The 16,853-nt window shown below is 45.1% G+C and overlaps 1 long non-coding RNA gene across 1 annotated transcript in view; it reads right to left on the reverse strand.

The window, feature by feature from the left end:
- Nucleotides 1-1,219: 1,219 nt before the first annotated feature.
- Nucleotides 1,220-16,853, reverse strand: part of LOC146866732 (uncharacterized) — a 31,092-nt gene continuing 15,458 nt past the window's right edge. Inside the window, exons 2-4 of the long non-coding RNA XR_014960555.1 lie at nucleotides 16,213-16,286; nucleotides 2,953-3,030; nucleotides 1,220-1,420 (exon numbers count right to left, since the gene is read on the reverse strand). This is a non-coding gene — a long non-coding RNA (uncharacterized LOC146866732). The remainder of the gene's footprint in view (nucleotides 1,421-2,952; nucleotides 3,031-16,212; nucleotides 16,287-16,853) is intronic.

Consider the following 16,853-nt stretch of genomic DNA (forward strand, 5'->3'; position numbering starts at 1 on the left):
CTGTTGATTGTGTTGTTGTACATATCAACTCTTTCTTGAGTGAATTCAGCTACCGGAAAACCTGCAGAAAGTGCCATCTGAATACCATCTTTAAGGAAACGGTTAACTCTTTCCACCTGTCCATTGGATTTGGGCGAGTAACACGGAGTCTTTTCCTGGCGTATTCCATTTCTCTTTAAAAATGTGATCATTACTTCAGAGGTAAGCTGTTTTCCATTGTCCGAAACTAAGACCTGCGGGAAACCTTCCAAAGAAAAACGTGACTCCAAGAATTCTATTACACATTTGGAGTCTATGGTTGACACAAATTTGAAATATATCCATTTACTATAATAGTCACATAATACAATTATAAATCTTGAATTATGTTCTAACACATTGAACGGACCAGCAAAATCTATTGCAACCTTGCTCCAAGATGAATTAGGAATATCAACTAACTGCATTTTTTGCACTCTAGGCTTCCAATGTTTATCTGACTTCAAACATATTGAACAATTATCCACAAATGCATTGACATCTGAGTCCAATCCAGGCCACCAATAATATTGTTTCAACAATTTCTTGGTCATGGTTGACCCCAAATGGGTATTGTGAGCTAATTCAACTAGATGTTTTCTTAGTTTTGTAGGTGAAATCAACAAATCTCCCCTTAAAATAAAACCTCTCTCAATGCTTAATTCTTCCGCAACTTGCACATAAGTTTTTAATCCTGCATGTACATTTCTGATTGGCGGCCACTTGCTTAATATATACGCTTTTACCTTGTTTAAAACTGGGTCTTCCTCTATGAGGCTCAACCATTCAGATTCTTTACACACTTGTTCTGATTGGTTAAAACCATTCACATACGACACTCCACATTCAGTGTCTTCTTCCATTTTGGGTTCATCACTGTTTAAAGGGAGGCGTGAAAGAAAGTCAGCACTTATGTTTTTTTTACCTGCAATGTGTTTTATAGTAAAATTGTATTCCTGAAGTTTTGATAACAATCTTACTAACCTTGCAGACACTTTGCCATTCCCCCTGCTACATCCGTCCATTAAGAAAGTCAAATGTTTGTGATCCGTGATCAACTCAAAACTTTTTCCCCATAAGTACATTTTGAGTTTATCAACAGCCCAAACACATCTCATAACATCATAACATATCATCTAATAACTTCTCATGCCATGAAGATCACATAGCAACTTGCCTTTAAGTAAAACTCGAAGCGGTTGTCAATCAACGTAGCCTCTGTGCGTCAGTTGGCTCCTCAAAGAAACTACGGCAATAGAATCGAGAAACACACGGCAAATTAATAAACGGTTAACCCGAAGTAGGCAAAAGCAGTAATAACTTGCCTGTTTAATTACTGTTGTAGTCCTCAAAAATCCCGTCCCAAAACGAATTTCAGCAAAGCGGGTCTTCACTTAAAGTACTTATCCCATCCACGTCGCCAATTGAAGTGTCAAACAACATAGAGAAATACCAACACGCAGGTTAGTATCTGTAAAGTATTTATTTCAATACAAAGACCCGCATACAGCTGATATGAAGTCGGGAAATGAGGAACAGCCGGTAAGCAGAAATGCCGCGCCCCACAGTGACGTTGCTTAAATATCATTAGAACATTCTAAATGACGTAGTGGGGAGCCAACCAATGGGAACAGAGTGCAACACCACATCGCGCAAGGAAGAGTTAAACAAGGTTACAATATACTACACTACGTCTTCGGGGAACGAAAGTTTGTGACCTGTTTGGAAGAGACTGGTATGAAGATCCTGTCAGAAAGGTACCACCACAGGAATGATAAAGAAAGTAAGTCAGCAGATAAAAATCCAGAAAGTATTTATTTTAAGATCAGAGTAATAAGGAGCCCACAGCAGCAGGTCTGATAAGCTCAGCGGCCAGGCAGAAATTTACATAATTGTCCTGGACACGTGAATCAATAAAGCATATTTAACTTTGAAAAGAAACATGCATCGCACGCAGACAAAGGCATCTGCATGCTGATGCACATTTCAAAGGGAAATAGAATACAGACAACAATGCCATTCTGGAACGGCGCTCAGCCAGAGAATGGGAGGCTGGGTATGTTCTCCATGCAGGCTGTAATGCAGCCTACATGGAGAACATACAAAGTGTGCATGACTGTTTGACCAGCCCGAGACGGTCGGACAAAGCGTCATGCGCACTTGTGGTGGGTAAACCACTCCTCCCCTACCCTGCTCTGTGAGCAGAACAGACCCACCCCAACCCAGCTGAGCAAGGGGAAACATAAAATGATAATAACAATGAGTAATTATCATTTTATTTTTTCCTTTTTGACCTGGTCAGTGGGGCGACGCTCCTCCGCCTTAGCGGAGGAGTCGCAACTGGGTACAATAGTTCTAAGGTCGGTGCTGGCCTGCAATGTCCTTAAAGGACTTGACCAGGGACGTGCTCCTACCCATACAGTGTAAATCTCTTTTGTGTTTGTTTTCATTATTTAATGAATGTCTTTATATATTTTATGAGTGCTACTTCCAGTAGATACGAAGTAGGTGCTCTATAGGCCATTCACCTAAGAATATGGTGCTCCATGTCTGTAGTGGCAGAGTGAGCAAAAATTGATCGTCTGGAGTGAGGTGCAGGGTAATTATCAGTGGCTGAGAGTAATTCAAATATTCCTTTCAATTGTGCTTGTTTTTCTGATTGAAACACCTTAAAAGTGACGGCTATGCCAGACGTGAGTCTCTTGGCTTAATGTGCCTAGGATCAAGCAGAACACCACATCTGAGGCCAAAGAAGGCTGATAGAGGTAAAGGGTTTCTTGTGTTCCCGTTTAGAGGGGACATGGACCAGCAATTTAGGCTGGAATGTTCAATTTGAAGTAGGACCAAGCCTGAATTACATGTGATATGAGGACCAGAGTAATTACAAGTGACTCCGTTTAAGTCAAGCTTCTGACTATCACTTATGTTTCTTACCTGGTATGAAGAGATCTGGGGTGCCGTCGGAAGTGCATTTTACCATCTGCGGCAGATTGAGGACCCTAGACTCCTCACCTGTAAAAAAGAATGAAAGGGGGTAAGTTACAACATGTATATATGAATCACAGAGAAGGTCATAAGCTGTGAGATATACTAACAGTGTAACAGTGTCATATCAACCGAATACATAACAGCTAGAGTGCTCCAGTGTGATATATAGAATCCATGAAAAAAGAGGTCCCAGACTTAGTAGGAGTGAAAATCCTCCAGTGCCAGGTGTTCCGACTTTACACCTGTGTTTGACATACTGCTCAAGGAACACTTAGAGCGCTACAGTGATAGATAATGTGTGGTGACATTTTCTTTTTCTACGTAGTCGAATGCTTTCTTAATTGGCAGTTGTTGCAAGGTGAAAGTATTATGTGGTATGGCAGGGGTGCCTTACCGTGTAATACTAGCACAATACACAAAAATGGACCCCCGGAACTCTCTTCTACACCTTCTGTTAAGCATTTAATATCACCAACATGGATGAAAGTAATTGACATGACTCTAGAGAAATCCGACACCAATTTATAAAAATAGCTTTGATTTTAATATATTTTTAGACATTAGAACAAAGTCGGCTCATACAGGATAGCCAGAGTTATCAATTTTCAAGCATTAAATAAATCCGTACTTTACAATGAAAAGCATTTAACGTTGCGGTCAATGGAAAAAAAACGTATATGCAAACTGTAACTTAGAGAGTGATTTTAATGGAACACACTTGAAGTTAAGGTCTCATGAGTCCCTAGACCAGATCACAACAGCTAGCACAATTGTATCTGGCTCAGAAGAGCGTGGTGCAGAGGTGTACTTTAGCTATCATACAAGCTGTTGTTCATGCTCATGGTCTTTTAATGGCTACCTTAGCAAAAAGGTACTTACGGGGCGAGTTGAGAAAAACCTTTTGGAATATAAGCTAGAAGCTGGCCTTGGACCAGGAGTCTTTAAGCAGATCCAATCTACCTGGCCTGGAGGACTCGGGTACAGAGGTGCTTCTGGCTATCCGTGGTGCTGAACAGGATCCACGGCAACTGGTGCTGGCAGGCGTGCCAAGAGAGAGTGAAAACAGATGCAGGATCTTCACGATGGAGCCACAGGAGTGGTTGGTCATTTGTGCATTTGGATCCCTTCTCTTTGAGCGTGGAGTGAAGCAGGTTGTTGTTGGATTGACCACCAACAAGCCTTGGTACCTGCAAGCACTGCAGTTGAGGAAATCTTCTTCCAGAGGACCAGGGGTACGTTGTAGAATGCTGAGTCTTGCTGACTGTTGGGACTATAGTTCCCAGAAGGAGCCCAGTGAATATGATGAGCCACGCTGGACGTCTCTGTGAAGGTTGTGGCAGTTTGTACCTGCCGACTGCAGGGGACTTGTTCCTAGCCCAAGGGAGTTCTTGTGAAGTCTGGAGTTTGCAGAGGGGTTCACCTTCCTTTTGGAACCAGCCTCTTGCCTTGGTCGAGTCGAAATACAGAAGGTGCAGGGTGGCTGTCACAAGTGCTCGGCTTAGTGCCTCTTCTTTGTGGATTCCTGCCTTGTCGTGAAAATGGGTCTCTTCTTGGTATCACATTGAATCTGAGGTTCTGGTGACTAGGGTGCCCCTTAAATCCTGAACTTAGGAGGCGTTAGTAGGTGTGAGGACTAGTAGCCAATGGGCATCTAGTTCTGCGGCTAACCCGCCCCTTAGTGACTACATCCTGTAGGTGTATGTTATTAAAACTAGTCAGAACCTGATTTTTACACTAAATTCAAGATGACCAAAACTATCCTCGACTGTACACCTCAGCTGCAACACCCTAGAGTGTAAGCCTCCCGAATAGCTACTTTTCCCACCCTCAAAAAACCGTGCCTGGGGCAGGGGAGCCTTTGTCCTCGAGTGGGAGACACGTTCATTTGTCCACCAGCACCGGTGAAGCCTTTAAGCGTCACCGCTGTGATGGCCTATTCAGTAGCCATCCTGAGTGGGCGGAGGTGTCACACAGGTCTTTGTCTGTGACCTCTGGGAGCTGCACACACTCCCCAAGCATGAGGTCAAATCTCTGTCTTTGCGGCAAACCCTTGGAAAAGCCCACCAAGGGTCACTGTCTAAAGTACCACTTAGGTACATGCTGGTTAAACCTTGACACCACCATCATGTCAGGGGTTAAAAAGCACAATGTTTACTACCAAACACTAAAGGAATTGACCGTTCCATATTGGAGCTGGGCCTCTGGGTCCAGTGTCCAGTCCATGTTATCCTATGGAGGGTAGTTACTCACCATAGATTACATTGAGAATGCAACCACAGAGCAATATATGCTTGCATATATATACCCATACATATAATATACTGCACCCTACCTCCTGGGCTATAGAAGGACTACCTCAGCGGTGACTGACATACTGTATGCAGTGAGGTGACCCTGTCACACATGGGGTGTGAAGAGTCGAACTCGAGCCTTTTACATCCCTGGCCTGGGTATCACTGGTACCATATACTACGGCCTTCCAGGGGTGTAAAAGTCCTTTGCCAATTGGATATACCAATTCACAGTTACAGTTTAAGGGAAAGAGCATTGGTGCTAGGCCTGGTTAGCATGACCCAGCACACATTTACTTTCAGATAATTTACCACAGCATCTAGTAGCAACAAGTGGGTGGGTAACCATCCAAAAGGGGCACTTTACAACATGACCCCCCCCGACAAAAGGAGATCAATCAATCAATCAGGATTTATAAAGCAAGGCTAATCCCCCGATAGGGTATTCAGGCACTTGAGGTCCCAGAGGTTTATTCGAACAGCCAGGTCTTGAGGGCCATTCGGAATTCCGGAAGTGAGGTGATGGTCCGGAGGTGCATGGGGAGGCTGTTCCAGGTCTTTGCTGTGATGTGGCAAAGGGAGCATCTTCCACTTCTGCTTCAGTAAATGCGTAGGGTAAAGTGAAAGGAAGGTGAGGCGTTGTCTTCTCAACGGTTGGTGGAAGTTCAGGCGATGGTTAATGTAGGCAGGTCTTTGATTGGGTAGTGCCTTGTATGCATGGGTCAGCAGCTTCAATTGTCATCTCTTCTGTATGGGAAGCCAGTGGAGTTTCCTGAGGTGAGTTGTGATGTAGGTTTGTCGGAGAAAGCCAAGGATGAGTCTGTCTGCAGCGTTCTGTATGTTCTGAAGTCTCTGTAGGAGGTGTGCGGCAATTCCTATGTAGAGGGCATTGGTGTAATCCAGTCGGCTTGTGTCACAGTGTGTGTGTAGGGTTAGCCACTTGACGATCTTACGTAGCATGCGCACAGAGAGGAAGCAGGCAGAGGAGACAGCACTGATATGTGTTTTCATGGTGAGCCTGTTGATACTGATGATTCTGAGGTTTCTGGCGTGGTTGGAGGGAGTGGGTGCGGGTTCTAGGTCTGATGGCCATGAGGAGTCATTCCATGTGTTGCTGCTGTTGCCAAAGATCAGTTCTTCTGTCTTGCCTGTGTTCAGCTGTAGGCAGTTGCTCTTCATCCAGTCGGCGGCATTTGTCATCCATCTGTGGAAGTTGGTTCTCTTGGTAATGGAGTCGTCGGTGACAGAGAAGAGAATGAGTTGGGTGTTGTCTGCATAGGAAATTATGTTGAGACCATGGGATCTGTCAGTGTTGGCCAGCGGGGTCATATATGTGTGCAAGGGCATGAGGTTGAGGGATAAGCCCTGGTTGCACCGCAGGTGATCTCCATGGGTTCAGAGGTGAAAGGTGGGAGGTGAATCCTCTGGGTTCCTCCGTCGAGGAAGGAGGTGATCCATCTGAGCACGTCCCCTTGGATGCCGATGTGGTGGTTTCTTTCAATCAGTGTGTGGTGGGAAATGGTGTCTAAAGCTACCAAGAGGTCAAGGAGGTTCAAAGCTGCTGTTTCTCCTCAGGCGAGGGTTTGGATGTCACCAGTGGCTGTGATCAGGGTGGTTTGATTGCTGCGGAAGCCAGATTGAGAGGTGTTGAGTAGCTGGCTCTGCTCCAGGTGTGTCATGAGTTGATTGTTGATTATCTTTCCCAGTACCTTCAGAGGAAATGGGAGCAGCGAGATTGGCTGGTAGTTTCTGAGTTTGCTGGGGTTGGCAGAGGGTTTTTTGAGAACGAGTCTGACTTTGGCGTGTTTTCAGCCATCAGGAAATGTTGCGGTAGTGATAGATGTGTTGAGTAGGATTGTGAGTTTCTGGCTGATCCTCTGGTTTCCGAGGTCGAAGATGTGGTGAGGGCATGGGTCTGTGGGAGCTCCAGAGTGGATGGATTTCCTGGTGGAGGTGGTGTCATGTGCAAGAGGATGTTCCAGGTGGTCAGTCTGTGGTTTGTTTTAGTTACGTTGGTGGCATATCTGTCGAGGAAGTCTGTAAGTGTGGGTTAGAGTTCAAAGTTTCTGTATATGGTTTCAATCTTGTTGTGGAAGGAGTGGGCGAGGTTGTCACACAGCTCCTGTGAGGGTGTGGTGATGTTTTCACTGGCAGTAGAGTTGAAGAATTCCTAAAAGTTCCTTGGTGTTGTTGTCACTGATTTTGATGCGTGCAGCAAGGGCTGTCTTCTTTGTTGCCCTCAGCAGGCAGTGGTAGAGGTTGAGGGAGGTCTTGAAGACTGCCCTGTTGAAGGTGTCCTTATGTTCCACCATCTCCTCTCCAACAGTTTGCTGTCTCGTTTTGCTGTACTGGGTTCTTGGGTGTGCTAGCTAGCCTTTTTGGAGGATTTTCTCTGCATGTTGCTCTTGATGGGGACAATGCTGTCTGCGCAATTGGTGATCCACGTGTTGACGTTTTTCACTCCCTGTTCAAAGTTGATGGCAGTAGCAGGTTAGGATGTATTAAGGGCACTCTCCAAGCTGGTCTCTGAGATTCTGTTCCACCTCTGGTGGAGGGGCGTTGGTCATCTTAGAGGTGGCGGTGCGGGGGTTGGAGATGCTGAAGTGGAAGATGCAGTGATCGGTCCATGTGAGTTCTTGACATGGCTGTATTTTTCGTATTGTATTTCAATCCGAGGCTGCTCATACTGTCGAGGAGGTGTGTGGTGTTTTTGTCGTTGGGGTCGTCGATGTGGAAATTTAGGTCACAGAGGAAAATGTAGTCCTTGGAGTCTAAGGGTAGGGGTGTATTAAGTCTGCAATGGTGTCAGCAGCTGGAACATGGGCCTGGGGTTCGGTATGAAAGGGTGCCCCTGATGGTTGTCTTGTCGTCCATGTGGAGTTGAGATGTTGGTGGTGTTTTCGGTGCACTCTATGGTCTCTTTGTGGATGATGGCTGTTCCTCCTCCCAGTTTGTTGGTCCAGTCTTGGTGAGTGATTTTATATCTGTCGGGGATTGTTGTGGCAGTGTCTGGGGTGGATGTGGGGTTGGGCCAGGTCTCAGTGAGGAAGACAATGTCCGGTGCGAGGATGGTGATGAGGTCCCATAATTCAGTGGAATGCTTGCATAGTGAGTGTGTGTTGAGAAGGGCGCATGTGAGTTGCTTTTTTTGTTCAGGTTGTGTCTGTGGTGTGTTCGGGTGGTGCTGGTCGGTGGGCTGGAGTATGTCCAGTGGCAGGTGAAGTGGCAGTGGGTGCAGGTAAAAGGTCCTACCGCGGAGTGTCAGTTGGTGCAGTGGCAGCGTGTGTTGCGGCATCCAGGGTTAAGTGTGTAGAGCTAAGCAGTGGAGTATCTTCGGGGGGGAAGGGAGGGCTAAGGGCTGTGGCGCAGGGCGTAGTCCAGGCACAGACGGGCACAGACGGGCTTGCCTTTAGTGTGCCTTTGGCACACCAGCGGCACGTCGTGCTTTGTCCTGCATTAAGTAGGCCCTGGAGTGGGCAGGGCTTCCGTAGGGGGGAAAACGGTGAGTGGAAAACCTGGTCAGGAAAACCTCAGGGGGAAAACCCAGGCAGCTGTGGGTCACTAGATCAGTATAGAACAAGCAGGAACTGGAGGCCACAGGCTAGTGGCCAGCTAGGTGTCCAGGTGCCTACTCCCTGATGAGCACTGACCTCCCTCTGGGTAGTTCCCATCGTCTAAGCAGAAGAACCTGGAAATACCATCTGCATTGGCAAGGTCAGACCCTAATCTGTGTTCCACTGTAGGGAAATGGATCAACTCAACAATTTGGGGTTCTCTCCTCTCATCTGCATCAACCACCCAAGAGACCTGAGGTCTGTTTGAACCAGAAAGTGAATCCCAAACAAGTAGGGCCTCAGCTTCTTCAGGGACCATACCACAGCAAATGCTTCCTTCTCAATGGCACTCCAAAGCTGCTCTCTGGGAAGAAGTTGTCTGATAATGTAGGCTTCTGTCTGATCTTGGCTTTCATCGTTTGTCTTTGCTAACAGTGCCCCAATCTGATGTTCCGAAGCGTCTGTTTGAACAATAAACTTTTTCCCATAGTCTTGTTCTTTTAAGACTGGTGCTGAGCACACAGCTGTTTTCAGGGTATCAAAGGCATTTTGACAGCCTGTGGTTTAAATGACCTTCTTTGGTTGCTTCTTTAAGGTTAACTCAATGAGAGGGTCCACAATGGTACTATATCCCCTCACAAACCTCATGTAGTCAGGCCAAGGAATGCACTGACCTGAATCTGTGTCTTAGAAGGCTTCCAGTTCAGAATGGTCTGGATCTTGGATAGGAGAGGTCTAACTTGGTCTCCTCCAACTGGGTGGCCCGAGTACACAACAGAACTCTGCCCTACCTGGCACTTACTTTCCTTGATAGTGAGGCCTGCCTTTTGCAGGGCCTGCAAAAACGTCTCTCAGGTGAAGCTAAAGACAGCTATATCATCCAGATCTGCTGCACTGAAGTCATCCAGACCGGAAATAACTCTATTCACTAACCTTTGAAAAGTAGCAGGTGCATTCTTTAACCCAAAATGGATCAGTTTGAACTGAAAGTGGCCCTCTGGGGTGGAAAATGTAAATCTCTTCTTGGCTCCCTGGGCCAGTCCAATCTGCCAGTACCCTCATGTTAAATCAAATGTACTGAGAAACCTGGCTGCCCCATGTTTATCAATAAGCTCATCTACTCTTGGAATGAGGTGTGCATTACTCTTGGTCACTGCATTCAACCCCCTGTAGTCCACACAAATTCTCATCTCGACCTTTTCATCCTTTGAGTGAGGTTTGGGGACCAGTAAATCTGGGCTATAGCCCAGGGATGGTCAGAAGGTTTAACTACACCAACCCCCAGCATCTTACTGACTTCAGTCTTGAAGCTTGCCTTGACTTGATCAGATAGTCTGTAAATCTTGTTCTTGACAGGGAGGCTGTCACCAGTGTCCACATCATGGGTACATCATGTTGTCTGACCAGGGGTCATGAAAAAGAGCTCTGCAAACAGGACGAGAACTACTGTACAGTCAGCCTGCTGCTGAGCAGTTAAGGTGCCAGAAAGTGCAACACCCTCAACTGTACCCTTTTGTGGGTTCGTGGACAATACATCAGGGTGAGGTTCACTCTCGTCCTCCTGATCAACATCAGTTTACATGAGCATGGTCATGTGAGCTCTGTCCTGGTGTGGTTTCAGGTGATTTATATATAGTACTCTGCGAGGACTTCTAGGGGTGCCTAAGTCAACCAAGTAGGTGAATTCCCCTTTATTTTCCTCAACTTGATAGGGCCCAGTCCACTTGTCCTGGAGAGGCCTGGGAGCCACAGGCTCCAACACCCACACCAACTGTCCTGGTTGGTACTCAACCAAGGAAGTTTTCTGGTCATACCAGTGCTTCACAAGCTCCTAGCTTGACTGAAATTTCTTGTTTGCATGAGAGTAGGCCCAACACATAGTCCACTGTGTCTTGTTTGGGTTGCTTGGGAGGTTTCTCCCAACCTTCCCTCACCAGACTCAGATCACCCCTTACATGGTGTCCAAACAGAAGTTCAAAGGGGCTGAATCCAACCGCCTATTGGGGAACTTCCCTGTATACAAACAGGAAGCATGGCATTAAGACATCCCATCTTCTACGTTTCTCTGAGAGTCCTATGATTATGCCCTTAATGTTGTTGTTGAATCTCTCCACCAAGCCATTAGTCTGAGGGTGATAGGGGGTTGTGAATTCGTAACTCACACCACATTCATCCCACATAGCGTTTAGGTATGCAGACATAAAATCGGTTCCCCTATCAGCGACCACTTCTTTAGGAAACCCAACCCTGGTGAAGATGCCAAGGAGGGCCTTTGCTACTGCAGGAGCAGTTGCAGTCCTAAGAGGGATTGCCTCTGGGTACTAGTAGCAGGGTCCACTTCTACTAGAATAAATCTGTTTCCAGATGTAGTAGGTGGGCCAAGGGGATCAACCATGTTGAACCCTACCCTCTCAAAGGGAGTCCCAACCACAGGTAGTCGCCTTTGGTGAGGAACCTCTCTTGCCACTGGCCTGACAGGTTACACATGAGTGACAAAACTCATTCACTTTCTCATACATTTGGGGCCAACAGAAAGGGCCATTAATCGGTCCCAAGTCCTTAACTGACCAAGATGTCCAGCCAGGGGGATGTCATGGGCTAAAGTTAGAATTAGTTCTCTGTATGCTTGGGAAAACGCCACTCTCCTGGCTGTCCCTGGTTTGGGGTCCCCGGCCTCAGCATACAGCAATCCATCCTTCCAATAAACCCTGAGTGTCATTGACATCTCCCTTCCCTTGCCTGGCAGCTTACTGCCTGATGTTCTCAAGGGTTAGGCTTATCCTTTACTACTTGCAAAGTTCCTTTCTGGAGGATCAGCTTGCACTGAAAAGCTCTGCCAGGTCAGGCCAGGCTTCCTCAGTTGCAATTCTCTCCTCAGACATCAAGACCTCCTCTTGGGAAGAGTTCCCACCCTGATCCTGTGTATCTTTAGAAGCTGGGTTAGCAGTCTTCTTGCCCTTCCTCTTAAAGTGCTTGGCCATAGTTTCAGCTCCAGGTCTTTACCTTTACCCTGATGTGCAGCCTGTGCCCTAGTTGTCACACACACCCACTCAGGGAGACCCAGCATTTCTGCACAAGCTCTCCCTTCTAACTCTGCCCATGAGGAAGTCTCCAGATCATTGTCTAACAAACACTATACTGGTACGGCAGGAGACACAACTACCTTCTTCTGGCCAGTAACTCCTCCCCACTGTGAGTTCACCAATGCCATTGGATGAAGCTTCGTCTCATTATCAGCGTTGGTAATTTATTGACTGACATCAGGGATCATTTGGTCTGGGGAAACCAGACTAGCTGCTACCATGGTAGCACTGGCACTTGTATCCCTCAGACCCTCTACTTCAGTCCCATTGATTCTTGGCCTTTGTCTGTGCCTCTCCAGGTGTGGAGGTAAGACTGCCAAGGCTTCAATGTCCACCCCTCCAATGGAAACCAAAGTTGCCTAAGTGTATTCTCTGGACCCTCCAGAGCACCCTTCTACTCCCAGCCCAACACTAACAATATCCTTGGATTGTCCCACAGTGGGGGAATTCTTGATGCATACTGCATCACCCCTCTTGTGCCCTGCCTACTGACAGTCAGACCACGTCCCAGCCGTTTTGGGATCCCACTTTTTACCCGGATACCCCTTTCCTTTGGACTAGGAAGAGTAGCTGGGCCCACCCTTCTCGGAAGTCTTTTGGGGCCTGATGTGTCTTTTGTCAGTGCTCAACTGCTTCCCCTGTTGGGAAGTTTGAGCACCCTTCTTGGAGTCACCTCCACCTTGGGTCTTGTTCTGGGTAACCCTGGATCTTATCCATTTATCTGCAATCTTTCCCAGCTCTCTAGAAGAAGATAACTCAGAATATGCCAGATGCGGTCGTAATATTCTGTGGAACAACTTGTTAGAATGTGCTCTTTCATCATTAGATTATACAGTCCTCAGGGGCAAAGCTTGCGAGGCTCAAAGATGGCCACTGGCTGAGCTTGTTCTGCAAGCTGTCTAAATATATCCTTAATTATGCGCATATCACCCGGTGCCCACCGTCTGAAAATCTACCCTGTACTGCATTGGGCGCTGAGCTATCCGGCTGCATGAAGATCGGGCTGAGAATCGTGCCCGGAGCCCCGCTGGGTGCTTCTGCGTTGCGGAGCCTTTCGATAACGGGAGAGAGGGAGTGCTGATGAGCGGCCTACCCCAAGACGTGGATGCTCTGAGTGGCTTTGTTCCCGGCCTGCGGTGGGCGCGCCTGGGTTCCTTTCGCCGACTTCGCCTCATCGGAGTGGGGGCCTGTAGTAACCTTAGAAGAACTTCACTCAGGAAATTGGTGAAATTAACTGGGTTCTTTATTACAGCCCCCCGCATACAGGAAAAGCACATCCAGCGCTGACAGTCTCTACAGAAGAACTGCCTTAGGAGAGAACTTCAGAATACAATACATTTTACGATTCTAGATCGTATGACTAATCTTAAAGCAACATACTACACAATCCCCCTTCTTAAAGAAAAAAAAAATTAAAAGAAAAGAAAAGAAATAAATTTAAAAAAATGAATAAATTAACTACAATCAAATATTTCTAGAGATTTAGGTTTTTTAACAATTCTACCACTGGATGTTTTTACCACTCTTTCATCACAACATAATTGTGGTGTAACAGAATCAGGAAAATCATGTGAATTCTCACCCAGTGAGGGATTGACACCTGATGAAATTTCTGGTAAGGAAACACATCCTGGAGTAACAGTACAATCATGTGAATTTTCAGGAATAACATCAGATGATGTTCTTGGAACAGTAGAACAATCAGGAGTCACATTCCAACTCTCATCATTTGAATTAGAATTTTCAATATCTTGTGAGACATCACATGTATCCAACCACCAGAAAATTTTACATTTGTTAAAATCTTCAGTTTCAGTATTATATGAAACTGGTGCAAGACGACTACAATGCCACACTTCACCATTTTGAAGTAAAGCAGTGTTGTTCATGACTTTGACCACTAGTTTAGGTTCACTAAACTTGCTTTCAGTTTTAGAAACTCTCTTAGTATTCTTAATACGAACCCATTGACCTTTATGTAAATTAACTTCTTTGGTGCCATGTTTTAGATCATAATAGGTTTTGTTTTTCATCTGAGATTCTTTAATATGCTCTCTCACAATAGGTATATCACAATGAACCATTCCACTTGTATTTAACCAACCAGGATTGATTTTTGAATGAGGAATTCTGCCTCTCATTAAAGAAAGAAAAAGGACTTGTGCAAGTGGTACCATTGATAGTACTTCTATATGCCCAAAGAAGTTTTTTTAATTCTACTTCCCAAGATAGATTACTCTTATTAGCAAGTTTGAGAGCCCCTTTAATACTACGGTTGGCTCTCTCAACAATACCGTTACCACTTGGGTGATATAATGCTGTAAATCTCTGTTGGATACCAGATGCACTCAAATAGTTTTTCATTTCAAGGGATTTAAATTGTACTCCATTGTCAAATAGAATGAACTTAGGGAAGCCTTCTCTTAAGAAAATATCGTCTAAAAATGTTATTACCGTTTTAGTATTGATAAAGTCTACAACACAAATTTCTAACCATCTTGAAAAAGTGTCAATAAGTACCAAAATGTACTTTTGTGAGCTGTCTTGCAAACAAATTGGTCCCATGCAATCAATGGCAACGACTTCCCAAGGGAACCTAGGACAACCTAAAGGTGGATTGAATGTTTTAAGTGTTTTATCAGAAATTTCACATTGCACACATGACCTCACACATCTTTCTACATCTAAATCGGTGCGTGTAATTCCTGTATGTCCTTCATGACATAAATCAACTATCTTCTTCCTTAAGTTTTTTAGTGGCACAATTTTATCACCACGTAAAACTAGTGTATCACAATGACTAAGTTCATCCCGAACTTCCCAAAAACCTCTCAATTCATCGTTAGCAAACTTTTTATAAATTCCATCCTTATATAATTAATTGTTTAAGGACAAGTAATATTTGGTCGGAATTTTCTGCTTCGAGCCATTCTTCTTTGCTAAAACTACTCTAAGTCTTATTTAATGATATGTGAGCAACCGAAAAATCATTCCAAGAATTTGTGTCAAGTTCAACTAATGGTAAAGACATACGACTTAGAAAGTCTGCAGTAACATTTTTGACACCAGGCATATATTGTATTTCATACATGAAATCCTGTAACCTCATGGACAATCTAGCAATTCTGGCTGTGGCATTGGTTAAACCATCGGTAGTTAGTAATTTACTTAAAGGTTTATGGTCACATCGTAAAATAAATTTCCTACACCAAAGGAATTTCCTGAAATGTTCTAGTGCCCATACACAAGCTAGGGTCTCCCGTTTTACAACAGAATAACGTTCCTCAGTAGGAGTGAGAGAACGTGATGCAAAAGCGATGATGACTTCTTTGCTGTTATCATCTAATTGGGTCAATACGCTTCCTAACCCCTTGCTACTAGCATCGGTGGTGACAATGGTTTGTGCGCAAGGATCAAAACCTTGAAGACTAGGTGCTTGGGCAATGGCTTTTTTAATTTCCTCAAAGGATTTTTGGCCAGAAGCACACCAGATGAACTGTGCTTTGTTTTTAAGTAGAGATCTCATTACGTGAGTTTTCTCTGAGAACTTGTCCACAAATTTTGAATAAAATTCAGCGAGCCCTAAGAAGGATCTGAGATCCTCTTTGGATTTGGGGGAGGGAGCATCCATAATGGCACTTACCAGGCTGGTTTTGGGTGTAATAGCTAAGGCACTGACTTCATGACCTAGATAGGTAACATTATTTTCTGCAAATTTGCATTTTGAAAGTTCAGCAGTGACTCCTTTGTCTTGTAAGATGCACATTACTTTTCTCAAACGTTCATCATGAACTTTCCTGTTAGGTCCCATTATAAGGATATCATCTTGGAAAAATACTATACCTTGCATATCACCAAATAATTCATTCATGAGTCTTTGAAATACCGCAGCTGCGGATGCTAATCCGAATGGCATGCGGCGAAACTGGTAGCAACCAAAAGGAGTACAAAAGGCTGTGAGATGTTTACTCAAGGTGTCAAACGCCAATTTCTTCACGGAGGCAGAATGCTGCAAGTTCCCAATGCCCCCTTCCCAGAACACACCGCAGTTTACGCAGCTGCTCCAGAAAGGGGGAAAGGGGATTGGGACAGAAAAGAGACACTCCAACTACTCCTGGGCTTCCTCCAACTTTGTCAGCAGAGTCTTCTGATCTCTACGCTAACAGCTGGGAATTGGAGTTGTCCTAATGCACACAAGGGAACAGATACCTTCATAACTTCTCTTGCATTTTAGTACATAAAATACTTTTATCTATCCACAAGCCTAGTTCCCCCTACCAGGTTCTTCAGGAGTCTAGCTTCTCTTCTTTTATGTTATGGCTTTAGTTCGTAATCCAAGGGACTGAAGGTTCCTAATACACACAGGGAAAGAGAATCATTGATTAAACACACTTCTTTCCTTCCCACCATCAATAGCTTACTTTACATGACATTTCCCACCTAATGTATGCTTGTATACTCTTTGCAGGTATTAGTACGCTGGTTGTGTTCATTTTTTATCTGTCAAAAATGTCTTTCGCCTCAGCTGATTGCGCAGTTCCTCTCAGAAGAATGAATGTAGGAATGAGTTCAGGCGATTCAGGTTTTCAAGTATGCGTGCAAAAAGGAACAAGTTAGGTAAAATAGGAAGGAATAAATAGGGAAAGACGCAAAGGGAAGCAAGGACATTTAGGTCTCCATATCTGTCACTTAAGCGCGACAACAAAGCGATACAGAGGCAAATCCCTGAATACAGGAATTGTCTTACTTTTATGTCACTGAAGAGACAAGAATATCCACACTGAAATTGGTGTAGCGCTCTCCTCGGGATACTCAAGTTGATGAGGGGACTCAGTGACGTTCTGGAATGCAGTGCAGGGAGCTGCTGACTGAAGACTCACAGCGCTGAGGAAGCAGTTTCTGTACTCCTCCTCATATGC

Source organism: Triturus cristatus, chromosome 1_2, assembly GCF_964204655.1.
Source record: "Triturus cristatus chromosome 1_2, aTriCri1.1, whole genome shotgun sequence".
Taxonomy (NCBI): Eukaryota; Metazoa; Chordata; class Amphibia; order Caudata; family Salamandridae; genus Triturus; species Triturus cristatus.